This window comes from Pinus tabuliformis, chromosome 8 (assembly GCF_031772625.1).
Source record: "Pinus tabuliformis cultivar Carrire ecotype Pingquan chromosome 8, CPIR1, whole genome shotgun sequence".
Classification (NCBI taxonomy): domain Eukaryota; kingdom Viridiplantae; phylum Streptophyta; class Pinopsida; order Pinales; family Pinaceae; genus Pinus; species Pinus tabuliformis.
The window spans coordinates 983008037-983021263 of record NC_142294.1 but is presented as its reverse complement, the minus strand read 5'-3'; the positions used below and the strand labels follow the sequence as shown (position 1 = coordinate 983021263).

The following is a 13227-nucleotide window of genomic DNA, read 5'->3' as shown; positions in this document are numbered from 1 at the left end:
TTTTGGGGAAACAAGAGAGTCTTTGCCTCAAATCATGGTCCTAGAGGGAAGAGGAGAGGCCAAGGAACTGTTGCTAGCCTTTATAATCTTCTTTGATCACTGCTTAACCTGCTACAGAAAGCACAAATGGAAGCAAGCTAGTAAATCATCAAAAGCAACCTATTCTTAACCAAAAGAGAAATACATCTAATAGCAAACTAATCTACAAACTGAAGTAAAGAGTACAAATACATGTAAAGAGAAGCTTGGCTGCTTGGATTGGGTCCTAACCCAAGAGCTTCAGCCCTCTGAGGTAACTCAATGCTAGCTCAAAATGGATTCCATCTTCATTATAAAAAAATAGCAAGATTACATAAAATTGTCATAAAATAGTAAGCTCGAAATTTGAGCAGAGTTTAAACCAGAAAAAAGTCGACCCTAGTGAGGCCCTAGGCCTCTCTAATTATACATCTGAAGCTACCAACAACTTCCTTAAAATTAGGGAGGCTTGGCTCCCAAAACTCGAGATAACTATTAATCATCTTCCACTTGATTGACTGCCTTCCAGTGCATGATTTGGCTACTTGTGCTCTGAGATGAATGAAGGAGAATTTGAAGTGAGGAGTAATAAATGAGGGGGATTCCCTCCTATAATTCCTCTCCTCTATCTACTTCGAGTTATTGTTGTAGTTTGACCACTAGATCCTTGACTTTGACCTCAAAATCCATCAATAATCTGCATTAAATACATGTTAGACCACATGGCATAATAACTAACTCAACTCACCCTATAAGCATAAATATAATTAGAAATTCATACAATAAGCTGAGAGAATGGTTTATTTGACTAGGTTAGGAGGTAAAATGAGCCCATATAATTACCCATTATGAGGCTCATCACCAGGGAATACTCAAATCTCAAACCGTAGAATGACATATTGTTGAGTCTGAAGTATGAACTTGCAAATTTTATTTCACCTGCACAACAAGATCAAATTCTCCTATTCTATTATGTCTTCAACTCTGATACCATCTATATTTTTACTGTAGATTAAAAAACTTATGTAATATGCTAAAAGAAATGACAAGAATCTACTCTACTCTTTCGCAGAAGGCAAAATTGATCAATGAAAACAATAACAAAAATAGGAAGAATTTCAATTGCATCTAATAAAATATTTTAGTAGGGAAAGAAACTGCTCAAAACCCTGACTATATATATTGCATTAACCAGAAGATCTGAGAAGAAAATACAATGCTTGTTTAACCCGAACTATTCTTACACAATTACAATCTATCTCTCTGCTTCACAAACCAGCTCAAGCCAACACTTAGCCAAATTTGTTTCTTGCCAAACCCCTACTTTCTCGCACAATTCCTGAAAGAAGTATCCCATATTTAATTGGGAAATTCTCTCTCCATAACTGCGCAATCCATCATAGACCCTCAACTGATTGCATGCACCATCTGTAAAACTCATAAAATTATACAACTAATAGTACATTGTCCCTAAACTCTAATCTCAACTGGGTTTTCCTTTGAACTGACATGGATGAGTTATTTATGAGTGAATTTTTAGTTAACTGGTGGAGTAATGAAGTTGCATTGGTGCCTGTCCCCACCACTAGACCTCCTACTAGTTCCTCCAATAGTTGGAACTAGTTTAAGTTACGATAACTCAATTAGACTGAGTTAATTAATTACAACTCAAAAGAACTCAACCTAGGCCCCTAAAATTTAGGGATCACTCTACATGACTATGTTTAGACTTTCAACTTGAATTTCCTATGAGAATAGAATTTCTATTTAATTCCTAATTTAATTCAAGGACAAATTAAATTAGGATTTCTTGTTTCTATTTTTAACATTGCATTCCTATTACCTATTGGCCAAATAAGTAAACTACATGCCACTTTGAGATTGAATTGGATGATGCACAAAATTTTTCTATAATTCCTTAATAAAATGATTTTTCTATGCTTTGCACATTAATAATCTATTTGTTTGAAATTTATTTCCATGATTGGTTTGAAGACAGTTTTTTAATTTTGTTTCATTTATATTATATTATTGAATCAATAGTTTCTTCTTGTGTTTCTATTAAATTATATTAACTATAATTGAAAGAACGTCAAAGTGATGAAATGGAAACCCCACAACCTATTAACCCAAGTTCAAACCCACATTTTGACTTATATTGCATCTCCCCCATTATCTCTTCACTTTCCTCCCAGAAGTAACTAGTATAATAATTTTCAATGTTTCCTTATTGGGTTGTGGATTATAATGGTGATAATGGTCTTCATTTCCTTTTTCTTGACACTTACCTTCCTTGCACATGACATCAACTTCCCTAATGAAACACTCTTTATGCAATATTTGTACATTTCTATGCCTCTTGTGCATTGCTCTACTATGTGCTCCTCTTCTAGGTACCTATACCATACGTGACTAACATCTTTGCAATTAAAATATATATAGATAATAATTCAACCTCGTCATTTTTTTTGTAGTTGGTCAACATGTATATCATATTTATCAAATCTAGACATTTCAGCTTTACTAATCCAAGTCTACCTTAAAGCAAAAAAAAATTCTTATTTAGACACAATTATTTAAGAGGTGATATTTTGATTTAGTTTCCAAATTTTTATCATTATTGTGGATTCATTTATCTCATATTTTCTTGAAATCATTTTCCCTTGTGTAGCTGACATTTGTGATGTATAAGCTACAATGTGTTGCCATAACATAGGAATCTAAGTTGAATTGTGCATTTTTATTTGTATGCCATATTAGTCGAACATTTTTATCAAATGCATTTATCCATATCTCTTAAGTAGTTGTCAATTCTCTCGCTACATTGTCCACATGATAAGGAAGAATTATCCCTAATTCCTTCACTTTTGTTTGTAATTTCCTTTGAATTTTTCTTCAACAAGAAAGATTTGGTTTGCCATCATACTACTTGAACAGATATGTTGCACATTTTTTCCATTATTTTTACATAAGGAAGACCAACCCAACCTAATCATAAATCTTCTTTATAGGGTGTACCAAGTGGGGACTAGTAATTTCTTTACATAGTTGTATGGTCTAGGGACATACATATCCTTACTTCACCTTAAATAACTCTATAAACTCTATGGGTCCTTACTTTTGTTCCCAAACAACTTTCTCAACATCATTATATCTATTTTTGAGATGTTAGGTGGTCATCCAAAAAGACTTTATAAAGGCATAGTCTAATTATTAGATATTTTTGTCTTTTTTATTGGAATCCTATAATTTGGGTGAGATTGTAATTCCTTATTATTTAAAATGAATTTTTGAATTGATAAATAGATTGCACTTGCCCTTGGCGCTTTGGATTGACATTGAATGGGTGTTGTATTAAGACACTCTATGCAAAAAGGTCACTCGTTGCATTCACCCAAAAAAGCAACACTCTAAAAATCCATAAAGCATTAAAATCTCATAAATTACACAACTTATTAGAATTCAATAATACAAAATTGGGTGAGATTGAAGCAGCATATTATTTTTCTTAATTATTATTTGAAGAAATATTATTCATATATTAAACAACAATGGAATCCCTATTGAAGAGTAATGAGAAATATGGCAACATTTTCGATATATTGCATTTGAAGGGTCTACAATTTGGAGTAGCGTCCACAATGTTAATTGGAGCAACTTTAGGGTTTGGAGCAACTTTTGCAATTAGAGAACATTTCCCAACATTCATAGTGCATTAATACTTAACACTAATAATGGATAACCTTTTATGGATTGAGTGTTATTATGAAATATCCTTGTTAGTCTTAAAACCGTTGCCATTGATGTCAAAGGGGGAGGTAACACAAGTAATTTTCTGGAGGTAGAGGGATAAACAAAGGTATTCCCCGACAAGAAAGATAAGGAATTGTTGTGTTGCCATCAATGCCAAAGGGGGAGAATGTTGGTAATATTGACATTGATGTCATTGATCACATTGGTGATATTTTATGTTGAATGCGAAGTGCACATGAATGTTGAATGCTGAATTGATGATAATTTATGCTTGAATGCAAACAGTTGAAAGTGATGTGAAGTGAAAAGGCTATGATAATCAATGTGAAGGTTGAACATTGTCAAATTGAACATAAAATATTGAGGCACAAGCTAAAAAATTTATGTTTTATTTAAATAGAAAAATGTATGATACAAGATAAAACACATCTGATTTGTCTCTTGTAATCATTACTGGTTGCGTTGTTTTATTCTAGCTCTATTTTATACTACAATTTTTTCTAGAACGGAAAATGGAGACAAGCTTGTGAACAATTTTAGAAGACCAAGAGACAATGCCTCATTTCATAACAACAACTAACAAGGATTTCTTATAAAATATACAATATTGAATGGAAAGAGAAATTTTGAAGTGAAGCAGTATGCATGAGAAAGTTGAGGAGCAGCATCAGAAGAGGCACAAAGTTGAAAAGGAAAAGTAGTGAAGATTTGCAATAGACTTGACAGCGGAATTGTATGTCAGATATCCAACGTTTTTGACTTGATATTGTGATTGAGATATTTTCGTCCCTTTATATGTTATAGCTTGATAAAGAATAGGCTGTATCATGTTGAGGTAGGAGCCTCTTGTGAGTTGTAGCCTGCAGAAAAATTATGGAAGTTGGAGCTTCCTTTGAGGTAGGAGCCTCTTGTAGGTTGAATCCTACAAAAATATGATGTAATAAAGAGTAGCAACTTTCCTTCACATCACTTTCACCCTAAAATTCACAGTTTTCTCCCTTTGGGGTTTCCACTTATATATGGTGTCTTCATGTGTTGGTTCTTAAATGTTGTGTGAATGTCCTTGAATTCTTGATAAGTATATGTGAAAACTTATTTCTCTGACACCTAAAAAAGATATCCAATAATAATAAAGCACATACATAAATCATTAGTTGCATGAGAAGAAAATTAAGTTGAGCAAAAAGTAAAGTTTTAAATTACGGATTCACCCCCCTCTCTATAATTTCCAAACATAACTATCAGAAAGTGTCTGTGGTTGCTTCGGCTACATGGTCTCCAAGAAGAAATACATATTTAGAAGTGATGATTACTACTTTATTGCGAAGGAACCCTCTAGAAACCACATCAATGTTCTCTAGCATGACATTCTAAACTTGTTTTCCCCTTCAAGTCCATTCCTTTTCAATAACTATATGATTTGTATAGAGAGGGCACAAATTTTGTGCATGGGTATGCCTTCAGCCTTTGCCATGGAACACCCAGTGCAGTTTCTCATGGCCTCTGGATAAATATCCTTAACTATTATGCCCCCACTTAGCTTGTTAAGCCTTAACTATTTTAATTTGAATCTTACCATTACACCTACTTGAAGAGGGCTTTACAGGTAACAGGTAATGTGCATAGTTATGAATTAAATTTAAAAAAATTCTTAGCAATATTAAAAAATTAAAAATTAAAAAATTAAAGAAAGTGTAACCCAACCTACCTAAATTTAAACAAATTAATTTAACCCAAAAAAGATGAACACATGCTTATGAAACAAAAGAATCTGAAGAGAGATTTAACAAATTAATTTAACCAAAAAAAGACGAACACATGGTTATGAAACAAAAGAATCTGAAGAGAGATTTACAACTAACAAATAACGTGGATAGATATGAATTATAATTTTAAAAAAAGATTACCCAATTTTAAACAAATTAATTAAAAAAATGTAACCCAACTTACCTAATTAAAAAAAAAAAAGAAAAAAAAAAGATGAGCACAGAGTTACAACTACAATATATTTTAATGTGAATCTTACCATTCCACCTACAACTTACCTAATTTAAAAAAAAAAGAAAAAGAAAAAAAAAAAGATGAGCACAGAGTTACAACTACAAGATGTTTTAATGTGAATCTTACCATTCCACCTACTTGAAGAGAGAATTACAGGTAACACGTAATGTGCATAGTTATGAATTAAATTTAAAAAAAAAATTAGGCAATTTAAAAAAATAATTAAAAAAATGTATAACCCAACTTACCTAAATTTAAACAAATTAATTTAATCCAAAAAAGGTGAACACATGGTTATGAAACAAAAGAATCTGAAGGGAGATTTACAAGTAACAAATAATGTGGATAGTTATGAATTATAATTTTAAAAAATTCTTAGCCAATTTTAAACAAATTAATTAAAAAAAATGTAATCCAACTTAAGGATTCACCCCCTCTCAGTAATTTCCAAACATAACTATCAGAAAGTGTCTGTCATTGCTTCAGCTACGTGGTCTCCAAGAAGAAATATATATTTACAAGTGATGATTACTACTTTATTTCCAAGGAACCCACTAGAAATCACGTCAATGTTCTCTAGCAGGACATTCTAAACTTGTTTTCCCCTTCGATTCCATTCTTTTTCAATAACTATATGATAGATTATGATAGAGGGCACAAATTTTGTGCATGGGTACCCATTCAGCGTTTGCCATGGAACACCCACTGGAGTTTCTCATGGCCTCTAGATAAATATCCTTAACTATGATGCCCCCACTTAGGTTGTTAAAGCTTAACTATTTTAATTCGAATCTTACCATTACACCTACTTGAAGAGGGCTTTACAGGTAAGAGGTAATGTGCATAGTGATGAATTAAATTTAAAAAGATTTTTATGCAATTAAAAAAAAGTGTAACCCAACCTACCTAAATTTAAACAAATTAATTTAACCCAGAAAAGACGAACATGAAAAAAAAGAATCCGAAGAGAGAATTACACGTAAGAAACAAAAGAATCTTTACACATGGATAGTTATGAATTATAATTTTAAAAAATTCTTACCCAATTTTAAACAAATTAATTAAAAAAAATGTAACCCATCTTAACTAATTTTAAACAAATTAATTTAAAAAAAAATTCAAAAAAGATAAGCAGGGAGTTACAACTGAAAGATATTTTAAATTTTAAAAAATTCTTAGGCAATTTAAAAAAAAAAAAAAAAATTTAAAAAAGTGTAACCCAACTTACTTAAGTTTAAACAAATTATTTTATCCCAAAAAAGGCGAACACATGGTTATGAAACAAAAGAATCTGAAGAGAGATTTACACGTAACAGATAATGTGGATAGTTATGAATTATAATTTTAAAAAAAAATTACCCAATTTTAAACAAATTAATTAAAAAAATGTAACCTAACTTCCCTATTTTTAAAAAAAAAAAAAAAAAAAAAAAACCAAAAAAGATGAGCACAGAGTTAATATTTTAATTTGAATCTTATTATTACACCTACTTGAAGAGAGATTTACAGGTAACAATTAAAGTGTATAGTTATGAATTAAATTTTTAAAAATTTGAAGAGAGATTTGATAGTTATGAATTACAATTTTAAAAAATTCTTACCCAATTTTAAACAAATTAATTAAAAAAACCTAAAAGATGAACACACAATTACAATTAAAAAATATTTTAATTTGAATCTAACCATTACACCTACTTGAAGGGGCTTTACAGGGAACAAATAACGTGGATAGTTATGAATTATAATTTTAAAAAAAATCTCACCCAATTTTAAACAAATTAATTAAAAAAAATTTATAACCGATCTGCTTTATGGAACTTTTCCCTTTAAAATTCGAGCTGCCAAAATCCAACGAAAAGGGTTTTTTTTTGCAAATTGCGCAAGAGCGTCAATCCCCATATAACAAACGCCTAGCTTAACAAGGCGGAGGAGTGGCCCGAAAAATTATAGAAATTCTGGTCATATTTAGAGAAAATAAGGTAAAATTTTTTGTAAAACCCCTCCGGAACCTTTCAATTTACTTATTGAGTAGGGGGTTTATGATCGAGCCTGCTGTAACATCCTATAGTCGAACAAGAAATTCCTCCCATTTTAGTCAAGTCATGGGTGAATTGGATAGAACGGAAGGCAGTCGAAAAGAGATGACTCACTCACAAACGTCCTAACTAACCTCAATGTCAAATATCGTTGTGGAACCCGTGTATTGTGTAAAGCCCTATTAATCCACTTTTTCTCTCCACGTCTGCCGAAGAAGGGGGTTTCGTCGGAGGGAATGTGTTGTCAATTGCAACGGTTGGAGTATCGATTGGTTCATATCTGTAGGCGGGTGGTAAGAATATGTGGGTTCAGGGGCTTGGTCAATCGTATTATTCGAACTCTTATTTTGGTTCTACCTATACCCACGGGTATTAATCTTTTTTACCTGAATCCCGACTACTTTGGATGATCCAGGCAATTCCTCCGCTGGACGACTCCTGTAACAAAGCTGTTGCCTCCTCTTCCTTATTTTATATATTTTTTTTTTTCAGAAGAAAAATCTGATGATATTATATTGAGAAAATATAAACAGTGAATACATATGATGCCATTTGAAACTGTTCAGCAAAACCGCCAAAAAGAACGTGCTGGAGCGTTCATATACAATAAAACCAGACCATAAAGAAACGGCCAGCAGACAGGCCAAAGACGATAAGAGCTATATAGGACAGAATCTCTACATGCAAAAGAGAATAATAGATCTATATGAGACCATAACACGAATGGAGAGGAACAAAAATTTTCAATTCTTCCTGATTGATTACAGGAATGGAGAGGGACAAAAATTTTCAATTCTTCCTGATTGATTGTTGAAGATTGGGTTGTGCGTGTTTCATTAGAAAAAAAAACACTTCCAATTCTTCCTGATAGTGGAAGACTGGGTTGTGCGCATCTCCCCTCCCCTCCTCTTCGGCTGTGTGGCTTTTGTTTTCTTTCATTTCTTGTTTCTATTTTGCAACATCAGTTGATGAATAATAATAAGATGGCAGGTTCTAGTGCTGCTGCGACCCCGATCCTGAAGGAGCAAGTGGACAGAGTGATACCTACGATCCGGAACTTGGATTTCTTGGAAATGTGAGGCCATTCTTTGAGCCGTATCACCTCATCATTGTGGGGATGGGGATCCATCGATGACCATCAGCGTGCCCAAGGGTTTCGACTACGAACTGTACAATAGAAATGATATCAACAGGATCCTGGGACCCAAGGCCTCCTGCATTTCCTTCAAAGACAGTGCCTGTCGTTGCTTCCGCTACATGGTCTCCAAGAAGAAATACATCTTTACAATTGATGATGACTGCTTTGCTGCCAAGGATCTGTCTGGAAACCACATCAATGCTCTCCACCACCACATTCTCAATTCGCATTCCCCCTCCAATCCATTCTTTTTCAATACGCTGTATGATCCATAGAGAGAGGGTGCATATTTTGTGCGTGGGTACCCCTTCAGCCTTCGCCATGGAACACCCACTGCAATCTCTCATGGCCTCTGGATGAACATCCCTGACTATGATGCCCCCAGATAGCTTGTCAAGCCTTGGGAACGCAACACCAGGTATGTGGATGCAGTTTTAACAATTCCAAAGGGTACTCTGTTCCCCATCTGTGGTATGGATTTGGCCTTCCATCGGGACTTGATTGGCCCTGCAATGTATTCTTGCTTGATGGGCGATGGGCAGCCCATTGGTCGCTATGACGATATGTGGGCAGGATGGTGTGTCAAGGTCATCTGCGACCACTTGGGATTGGGAGTGAAGACGGGGCTGCCATACATTTGGCACAGCAAGGCCAGTAACCCCTTTGTTAATTTGAAGAAAGAGTACAAGGGAATATTTTGGCAAGAGGACATCATTCCATTTTTCCAATCTCTTACACTTCCACAGGAATGTACTTCTGTCCAGCAATGCTACATTGAACTGTCAAAGCAGGTAAGGAACAAACTTGGTGTAATAGATCCATATTTCCAGAAGCTGGCAGATGCCATGGTCACTTGGATTGAAGCTTGGGATGATCTCAATCCCCCCACTGCCAACCGTGCTGCAGAATCTGAAGTAATTCCCCATGGATCAGATAAGACATCCACGAATTAGCAAGGATTAATTCCTTGCATTTATCAGCTCTGAACGGTGTCCAATATTATTTATTTCATGATCATTTTGGTAGATGGATAGTCTATTCTAGTTGATCTGTAGCTATTAGTTTATTTTTATGCAGTCAAATGATATTAGGGGCGACATTGAAATCTGGGAAACATTTGTTGTGATGCAATTATGTTTGAGAATCTGGATGCAGTATTTGCACGAATTTGTTTTTGATCCAGTTAGATGATAATGGACATCTCTGGAAACATCAGATATTCCAATCAATACTCAACTAATGCCAAAGGCCTAATAATATCATCTCAAACAATAAGGTTCATCCATGTAGAAAATTAAAACATCTTTTGATTAAAATATCTTTTGAGTTAGTTTATAGAAAATTACAAAAAAAATAGTGCATTGATAAAGAAAAGGGATTTAATACTAAACATTGGTAAATCTATGCAAATCAATTACTAGGAGCCTTTGCTGAAGGTAGGAAGAGACTAACAAACATGTCATATAAAACAAGACAAAATGGTAAGCAAATAAACACCAATATCATACCTACCATGTTTAGAAAGGTATACCAATTTCATTTTGACATTGGACTAAAATTTGGCATAGGACAAGCATTCACGATACCTATAGAGGAAAATACATGATCCTTTTTCATAATCACCTTTCCAATTAACACTACCAATTTTTTCCTTTATAATAAGAAGACAATGAAAGAGATTGTAATGACACTTTGAAAGTAGGAATTTGAACATCCTAACAACTCTTGGCATTCTTCATCAAATAGGCTTCCCAAGTAATAAAGTAACAAAGTGTTCTATATTTATTTAATTCCCTTGTAATAGAATACTCTCGAAAGCAATCTTCCATCATCAATTTATCCCACAAATGCAGAAGTAAGATATGATGTTCTTAAGTGAGGGAATTCAAAAAATAAATTAAGTTTCTTTATTACTGTTATAGGATGCCAATGCTTGGACATACTTTATTTATCTTTTGAAGCCTATATAAAGTTAAAACCTTCTGTTTTTTTAGAGTGATTCAAAGAAAAAAAGTGCATTTTGAAGGTACTTTAGCATTCCATATTATTACACACATAATCCTCCAAAATTGGGAAAAATGATGTAAATATGTAAATAGAGAAATTCCATATCTTAGAATAGGAAAAGCACTTGTAATTTGAATCCCAAAGATCACCATTCTTATTGTATATAATGATATTCATCTTAATGGAATGCATCACAATTGGAAGTTACCGTCCTAGATTGACATGTTATCAAAGTTCAAGTCTCAAATTTAGGCATTCATATGCCCCTTGTAACTCCATTTTGTCACTCTTCCTGGTGCCTATGTCATTTTCCTACCCTAGCAAAAGTGCCCTTGCATCTTTGTTCTTCTCTCCTATTATGATAATTATGCGTTGGAGTTTTCTGCCACTAACATGCTATCAATTAGCTGCCATCCTTATCAATCCTAATGCATGTATACTCATGCGACCTACAAAAAAATTGTAAATCCAACATCATGTGGTCCCTGCAACAAGAAAACTTTCACGCCTCATGTGGACCCTGTGATAATTGTTACTTCTCGGATTTGAATTATTTTTCCATGTAATCTCGAATGAAATGTGATTCACAAGAGAATTTTCCACCAAAGAGCTCTTTTCGATTGTCCATGGAATAATGTAAATGGTCACTTGTTAATTCTCTAATGTGTATTGTAAAGTTTTGTATTATTCTTTCCAAATTTTCCATTTATCATGCACTCCTTGAAGCTTGGTGGAATAAAAATCATGGAGTTTTCTATTATTAGTTATGGATTCTTATTAGTTGCTTGAATATTTTGCAGTGAAATTGCTTATAAAAGATGCACTTTTCATATCCATTGTTGGTGTAGTTCTTAATGGCAAGGAGAACTACCATGAAAGGTACATAAAGATTAGGCACACCCACATCTTCAAGGACATGTTGAGAGGTGTCTGTGAAAGAGGTGGCAATGTGTCTGCCGAGCCCACATCAGAAAAAGATCTCTCGATTTGGGAGAACACAAATAATAAGGACTATGCCCTAATGATTGATTTTGTAAGTAAGGAGGTAAGTCATCATATTATTCTAATTACAAATTCTTATGATGCATTAACGAAGAAATATTTATTTGACTCATATCAGAAATTAGAGCTATTATGCATGATGTAGAAGCCACAGGAATCAAAATGGACATCCCTCTATTTTTTCAAGGCCCTCTATCCTACATATTCTCACAATCTTGAATCCATACAAGTTATTGCCCAACTCAAAGAAATCACTTATGACACTTTTGTGGAGATGTTTGCAGGATGGGAAAAATATTTTGGGAAGAGGAAGACAAATTCCCAGTCTACTAAAGAAGTTGTGTGCCTTGCACAGAAGTAGAAGAATTTGACACGAGATTATTCTAGGGGAAGACTCAGTGGGAGAAGACGATATGGAAGGAAGAATAACAGAGGTAGATGCGATAAACATCATCAAAGTGGATAGTATAACCACCACTATATTCATTGTGACAGAGATGGACATGATGCATCCACATGCAAACTCTCTTGGGAAAGAATCCATCAAGAACGGAAAGAAGAGAAAGGTAAAACACTAGATCCAGGGAAATGTAAAGCACATGAATCTATAGAGGAAAATACATAATCCCTTTTCATAATCACCTTTCCAATAACAATACCAAGTTTTTCCTTTATAAGAAGAAAAAAATGAAAGAGATTGTAATGACACTTTGAAAGTTGGAATTTGGACATCCTAACAACTCTTGCCATTCCTCGTCAAATAGGTTCCCCAAGTAATAAAGTAAGGAAGTGTTCTATATTCCTTTAATTCCCTTGTAATAGAATACTCTCGAAAGCAATCCTCCATCATCACTTTATCCCACAAATGTAGAAGTAAGATATGATGTTCTTAAGTGAGGGAATTCAGAAAATAAATTATTTATTACTGTTATAGGATGAAAATGCTTGGACCCACTTTATTTCTCTTTTGAAGCCTATATAAATTTATAACTTTTTTTAAGAGCGATTCAAAGAAAAAAAGTGCACTTTGGAGGTACTTTAGCATTCCATATTATTAGACACATGATCCTCCAGAATTGGGAAAAATTATGTAAATATGTAAATAGAGAAATTCCATAAGTTAGAATAGGAAAAGAACTTGGAATTCGAATCCCAAAGACCACCATTCTTATTGTATATCATGATATTTATCTTAATGGAATGCATCACATTTGGAAGTTACCTTCCTAGCCTGACATGTTATCAGAGTTCAAGTCTCAAATTTAGGCATTC

The 13227-nt window shown here is 33.7% G+C and overlaps 1 pseudogene; it reads left to right on the top strand.

Moving 5' to 3' along the window:
• The first annotated feature begins 8791 nt into the window (after nt 1-8791).
• LOC149238715 (UDP-arabinopyranose mutase 1 pseudogene) lies at nt 8792-9899 on the top strand (annotated as a pseudogene).
• The last annotated feature ends 3328 nt before the right edge of the window (nt 9900-13227 follow it).